Raw genomic sequence first — 6965 nt, 5'->3', positions numbered from 1 at the left:
CTGAGCACTGAAGAATTGATGCTTTGAACTGTGGTGTTGGAGAAGACTCTTGAGAGTCCCTTGGACTGCAAGGAGATCCAACCAGTCCATTCTAAAGGAGGTCAGTCCTGGGTGTTCTTTGGAAGGACTGATGCTAAAGCTGAAGCTCCAATACTTTGACCACCTCATGTGAAGAGTTGACTCATTGGAAAAGACCCTGATGCTGGGAGGGACTGCGGGCAGGAGGAGAAGGGGACGACAGAGGATGAGATGTCTGGGTGGCATCACCGACTCGATGGACATGAGTTTGAGTGAACTCCAGGACTTGGTGATGGACAGGGAGGCCTGGGGTGCTGCAATTCATGGGGTCCCAAAGAGTCGGACATGACTGAGTGACTGAACTGAACTGAAAGCTAATCTTCCCTCTTTTTTTTTTTGGCTTCATTGCCCAGGCTAATTTTTTTTTCTTCATCCAAATAAATTTTATAGTCAATTGCTTTAGTTGCTGGGTTTCCCAGCTGTGAAAAGTGAAAGTCATTGAATCATGTCCAACTCTTTGCAAACACATGGACTATACAGTCCATGGAATTCTGCAGGCCAGAATACTGGAGTGGGTAGCTTTTCCCTTCTCCAGGGGATCTTCCCAATCTTGGGATCAAACCGGAGTCTCCTGCATTGCAGACAAATTCTTTACCAGTTGAGCTATTAGGTCCCAGCTGGTTCACCAACTGAGTCAGGTGGCTCAATGGCAAAGAATCTGCCTGCCAATGTAGGAGACTTGGGTTGGATCCCTGGGTCAGGAAGATACTCTGGAGAAGGAAATAGCAACCCACTCTAGTATTCTTGCTTGGGAAATGCCATGGACAGAGAAGCCAGGCAGGCTACAAAAGAGTTGGACACAACTTAGTGGCTGAACAACAAACAATTTTAGTTGCATGAAAAAGCAAGTGATCAAAAATTTTAAATATATATATAATCACATTAAAGAAGAATCAATTAACCTAAATTTTATGAACTGCTTTAAACATGAAGCAGGATTGAATTTGGCCAAATGACTCTTCTGCATCTAGTTACTTTTCTTCTTAACCTCTTAATGGAATGTATTGTAACAGTCAAAATCCACATGTTGAATCACCCTAGTATTCCTAAAAGAATCATACTTACTCATGTGATACTGCTTTTCACATCTAATAATTTATTTAGAACTTTTTACCAATATTTATACATGAGACATGTCTATAGCTTTACTTATTGTGAAATCTTTGTTAGCTTTTGGAGTTAACATTACACTTGCTTCATAGAAAAAACTGAACATTTTCCTTCATAGCTATGTGATCAGGAATAGTTTGAGTAACACTGAGATTATCAGGTCTTTAAAGGTTTCATGAGTTCCCTGGGAAACCATCAGGACCTGACACTTTTGTGGGGACACTCTAACTACTTGGTTATTTCTTAAATAACAATTCAACTGTTTAAATTTTCTGTCTCTACCGGGGTCAATATGCATAAGAGAACATTAGAAACTTTCAGGGAGGAAAAGAAAGAGGGGGAAAGAGAGTGGGAATGGTTCCTACTTACCTAAATTGACCATTTTCCTCTCTCCTACCCTTTCTTAAAGTGGTGTGGGTGCCTGTGCACCAAAATCTCTTAATGTAAATATGGCTGCCACGCCAAACAACGCTCTGAGGATCCTGCTCGTCAGGAAGACCAAAAGTGGGAAAAGTGCGACTGCAAACACCATACTGGGGGGAAAAGCACTCGAGTCTGAGATTGCTGCCCAAGCTGTTACCAAAACTTGTCAGAAGCATCCCTGAAACGGAAGGGGAGAGAGCTTCTCGTTGTTGACACCCCAGGGCTCTTTGACACCAAGGAGAGCCTGAACACCACCTGCAGGGAAATCAGCCGATGTGTCCTCGCCTCCTGTCCCGGGCCTCATGCCATCGTCTTGGTCCTGAGGCTGGGCCGCCACACACAGGAAGAGCAGCAAACCGTGGCATTGGTCAAGAATCTGTTTGGGAAAGCAGCCATGAAGTATATGATCATCTTATTCACTCGCAGAGATGAACTGGGGGACCAGAGCCTGAGCGACTTTTTGAAGGATGCAGATGTAAACCTACGAAGCCTCCTCCAGGAGTGTGGAGACCGCCGCTGTGCCATCAGTAACAGCAAGAACACAGAGCAGGCTGAGAAGGAAGCTCAGGTGCAGGAGCTGGTGGAGCTGATAGACAAGACGGTGCAGAACAACCAAGGGGCTTACTTTTCTGACCCCATTTACAAGAACATAGACCAAAAGCTGAGACAGCAGGAGGAACACTTGAAGAAAGTCTATGTTGATGAATTACAAAACAAAATTAAACTAGTAGAAAAGGAATATGCCCATAAACAACCAGCAGAAAAGGAGAAACAAATAAAGTTGCTAATGCAGAAGCATGATGAATGAATGAAAAATATGAGGGGAGAAGCTGAGATGAATATATTTCAAGTTTCATTCAACATGATTAGAAATGTGCTTTCAAAAATATGGCACATGTTGTGGTAGTATAAAGTTTATTTTTACTCCTCAGTTTACTAAACCTTGTTAATGCGGTAATGTTTATTTTCCAAAGATGGTTAAAACCCTATCTTCTGACTTCTTACAATCTGAATCCTCTTATGATCTCTCTCCCTTGAGCTATGGGTCTATGTCCCTAACCTTGAAATTGGAGGAATTTTGTGACTGCTTTGAGAAATAGTAGGTGGTTGAAGGAACACCATATGACTTCTAAGATTAGATAGGGAAAATGCCTCCTTGCTCTTCCACATTGGTTACCCTTGGAATTTGCCCACCCTGTTGTGAGGAAGCCTGAGTAGAAGCCCAAGTCGCCCCCATGAAGAGAACCTGAAGTCACTGCTCCACTCCCCTGGCTGACATTTCATCTGCCATCCAGAATCATCTTGCTGGCCTTGCAAGTGAGGCAACATAGAGTGGATTCTTCAGCTGCCAACTGATGAAACTGCAAAGAGCAAAGATGAGTCTTCCCCATGGGGTCCTGCCCAAATTGCAGATTCATGAGAAAAATAAATGATTGCTATTCTTTTAAACCACTATGTTTTGGGATGATTTGTTATGCAGTGAGGACTGCATGCAAGCAGGCTAAGTTGTTTCAATCCTGTCCTACTCTTTGCGACCCTATGGACTGTAGCCCACCAGGCTCCTCTGTCCGTGGGATTCTCCAGGCAAGAATATTGGAGTGGGTTGCATGCCACCTTCCAGGGGATCTTCCTGAACCAGGGGTCAAACCCACATTACTTACATCTCATACATTGGTAGGGGGATTCTTTACCACTAGCATCATCTGGGAAACCCATGCAGTAAGAGTTAACCAGAATTAAATAACTTTCCAGCTCATTCCCCAGCACTCCTGGCTCCTACCTGTCCTTCCACACAATGCCAATAAATTTAAGAGTTTATGAAATTGACATAACCAGGTAATGATCCATTTTGTAGAGTTCAAAGATTCAATTTGGGAAAATTCAAATAAGAAACATTGCCTATGTTAAGTGTAGGCCCCAATGATCTAGTAACTAGTATATTATTTGAATCTACACCTATGAGAACTTTGTTTGTGAAGCATGGGCTTCTCTGGCACCATTACTCTATGGTTCATGGAGCTGTGGAAGTTGGCAAATTCTCTTGTTTTATTCTCTTCTCTTTTTGCTATTAAATGTATCTCTCTCTTTTTGTTTTTTATTTTTTTTGCTATCAATGCCATCTAAGTATAGTACAGATTAACATGACTGTTATTCTATACATAAATATTTTATATGTCATTTTATTTAAATTAATTATTATAACAACCTTATAGAAAAGATGACAGTGAGTCTCAGGACTGTAAGTAATTTGAATAGAGCCATCTGAATTTTTGCCTAGAGATCAATAGAGCTGAATTTTGATTCATATCTGCTGGCTTTTAAAGCTCTTTCAAAGGCACTAGTTCAATCTTTTTAGACATCTTAATTTTTTTAATTGGAAGAAATTGCTCTCCAGTATTATGTTGGTTCCTTCCATATTTCAACATGAATCAGTGATAGGTACACATATGTCCCCTCCCTCTTGAACCCCCTTTCCACCCCTGTTGGTTGTCACAGAGCACAACCTAGGGATTTGAGATCTCTGCATCAAACAGCACATTTGCTAATGGAACGTTAATTGACAGGAGCTCTCCTAAAGGCCTCCATATAAACACTAAGATAAAGCCCCACCCAAAGACCCGAAATCTCCAGTCCTGGACACTTCACGCCAAACCATTTGCAAAACAGAAACACAACCCTGATCATTAGCAGAAGGACTGCCCAAAGCCATATCAAGCCCATAGACACCCGAACACACACTTCTAGGCACAGCACTGCCTTTCAGAGAGACAAGGTCCAGTTCCATCCACCAGAGCAGAGGCACAAGTCCTTCCAACTAGGAAACTTTCACAAGACACTGGTCCAACCCCACCAGTGGGCTCTCTCCCTCTTTTAAGGTACTGTCCTAACTTCAAGTGCTCCTAACTGTAATATAAAAACCTCTTCTCTATCAAATAGTTTTCGTTTGCCTCTGCACGTCCACACTTCACCCCCACCTCTCCCTTTCAATCTAACTTGTTGCCTGGAAGGCTGATCTGCATGGACTACATCAGTGGGATCTCTTGCTGTCAGTCCTCTGCTTGGTTTCTGCCAAAGGAAATCCAAGCAGGAGATCTCTTGAAGGTAGAAAAGCAAGATCAGTATATCTGTTCTCCTGCCTTTCTCCCTGTGGTGTCATCTCTGAGTAGTTGCTTCCCCTAAGTTGAAGGTCATAGCTCCTCTCCTTGAGATCTCTCCACCCAACTCTCCTTCTGGATTCCGCCTTTTGTTCACCACTTAGGTTACTGATACAATTTCCTCACTGTTACTGGACCTCTCCCTTGTCATTTCCAAACCTTGTATCCATCACTCATAGGAAGCCTCTTCAGTAGACTCAGATTCAATTATGTCACTACAGACCATCTTTTTTCTGCTAGAATCCTGATGGATACATCTTATGATACCTACTTCTTTTTCTATTTGAAAGCATTCCCTGATTTTTATTTTTTTCAATCCCCTGACAGCAGGAAAGTCTCATGTGACTATTGAAATCTCTGGGAAAATTTTACCCACATAGACTGTGACATTGGCAGTGAACACATTAAAGGTTCTCTCTTGCTAAAATCATTACAAAACTTCAGTGATACAGAGATGAGTGTATATTAAAACACATATGGTAGACAACTCAAACTCAAATATCTGGAATTTTTACAGCTGTCTTTTGTTTTGTCTGTGAAAGTGACAGTGTTTACTGCATCCATGAAACTTAAGGACACAGGGATTGGAGATTAAATCTCAAGAAAATAACATCTCAAATACCTGCTCATTCTAAGGTTCATCACAAATACTATGAATGGAGTAAGACAACGTGGAAGAAAAGTCTGTTGTGAGAAACATTCATAGTATATGTGAAATAACACTGTGGGCCCCAACTGCTATTTGCTATAAAAGAATCTTATGTTTATAGTTAGTTCCTTGTGAGTGATTCATCAGTGCTACATTATCTCTAGAGAGTGAACAATCATGCACTGCCCAGACATATTTCCTTTATGAACCATTTGGATGATATTTTCTCTCAGGGATTTGCAGAAGCGTTATGAAGTCAGTTAGCTTGTGTGTTTCTAGGCTTGTGTTAGGACCTAATGAAGATGCAACTTAAAGGAGTTGATTTCGTTTCTCTCAAACCTATATTCTATTTTTGAAGGTAAAACATACTCAGAAGAAAAATGAGTAATTGAAGTGAATCATATAGGTATCATCTTTTCCTTGATGCGAGAATTCTTGACCATTAGATTAGCTTTACTTTCATCATATCCCAGTTTTCTCTGAAGGTGGTTCTGAACCCTGAGGTCTCAGGAAGTTCCCGTACTCACTGTGTGTACTATTCCTATGGTTGAAATATGCCACAGCCATGATCCGTAGTTGGGGAAAGTAGGATTCATAGGAGAAGACTTGAGGAAGAATTCCAGGTTTGAGGTCTACTCTGAAGGATGTATAGGATGTGTGCATGTGGATGATGGGATGATAAGCCCCTTTCTTTGCAGAAAGAGGAAAGTTAGGGTCTGGAGGTGAGACCACCAGGGTAGACTCAGAAGTGACAGCCTTCAATTAGGTTTGTGACAGGGTGAGTATCAGAGTCAAAGGGAGGGTCTGACACTGAAATTTTAAACTGAAGTTTATGTGAGAGGCCTAGGGTGCATGTGGCAGGATATTAACAATAAATATTCATTTCAACTGACTCAGTACTGACAACATCCCCACATTCCAGTCTTATGTACTAAAAGATTTGTGTAGAACTTGAAAGGAAGCAGGTGGTGACCAGTTCTGTGAGGTGTAGTTGTTCAAATAATTCAGTAGATATTTGAAGAGTTCAAGAGGAAAGTGAAAGTGAAAGTGGCTCAGTTGTGTCCAACTCTTTTCGACCTCATGGACTGTAGTCCATGGAATTCTCCAGGCCAGAATACTGGAATGGGTAGCCTTTCCCTTCTCCAGGGGATCTTCCTGACCCAAGAATTAAACAGGGGTCTCCTTGCATAGCAGGCAGATTCTTTACCAATTGAGCTATGAAGAAAGGGCTTTGTAAAAGAGGACAGTTTGATTGGAAGGACAACAACCTTCAGGGTTGGCAAATTTGGGGGGTTTATGCCTAGAGTAGTGGCTCCCCTAGTCAAGAGGGTGATCTCTCTGTAACCATGGCCTTTCATAAGGGAGGCTCCACGGGGAATTCTCTTGTGCTCTACCTAATAGGACAAGAGATCTCCTGCTTCACACCAATAAGATGGCCCCCTGGGTCTTGATGCTGCCTAAGGACATTAGTGCTGCATGGTAAGAGATTCCTGGGGGGCAAGACCTCTGGAGTGAAACTTTAGAGCCAGATGCTCTTGGAGGAAATATAA

General features: G+C 42.0%; 1 pseudogene; it reads left to right on the top strand.

The window, feature by feature from the left end:
- Nucleotides 1-1596: 1596 nt before the first annotated feature.
- On the top strand, nucleotides 1597-3073 carry LOC104982800 (annotated as a pseudogene).
- Nucleotides 3074-6965: the final 3892 nt, after the last annotated feature.

Source organism: Bison bison, unplaced genomic scaffold (assembly GCF_000754665.1).
Source record: "Bison bison bison isolate TAMUID 2011002044 unplaced genomic scaffold, Bison_UMD1.0 scf7180017860560, whole genome shotgun sequence".
NCBI lineage: Eukaryota > Metazoa > Chordata > Mammalia > Artiodactyla > Bovidae > Bison > Bison bison.
This window is presented reverse-complemented; position numbering and strand designations above follow the sequence as displayed.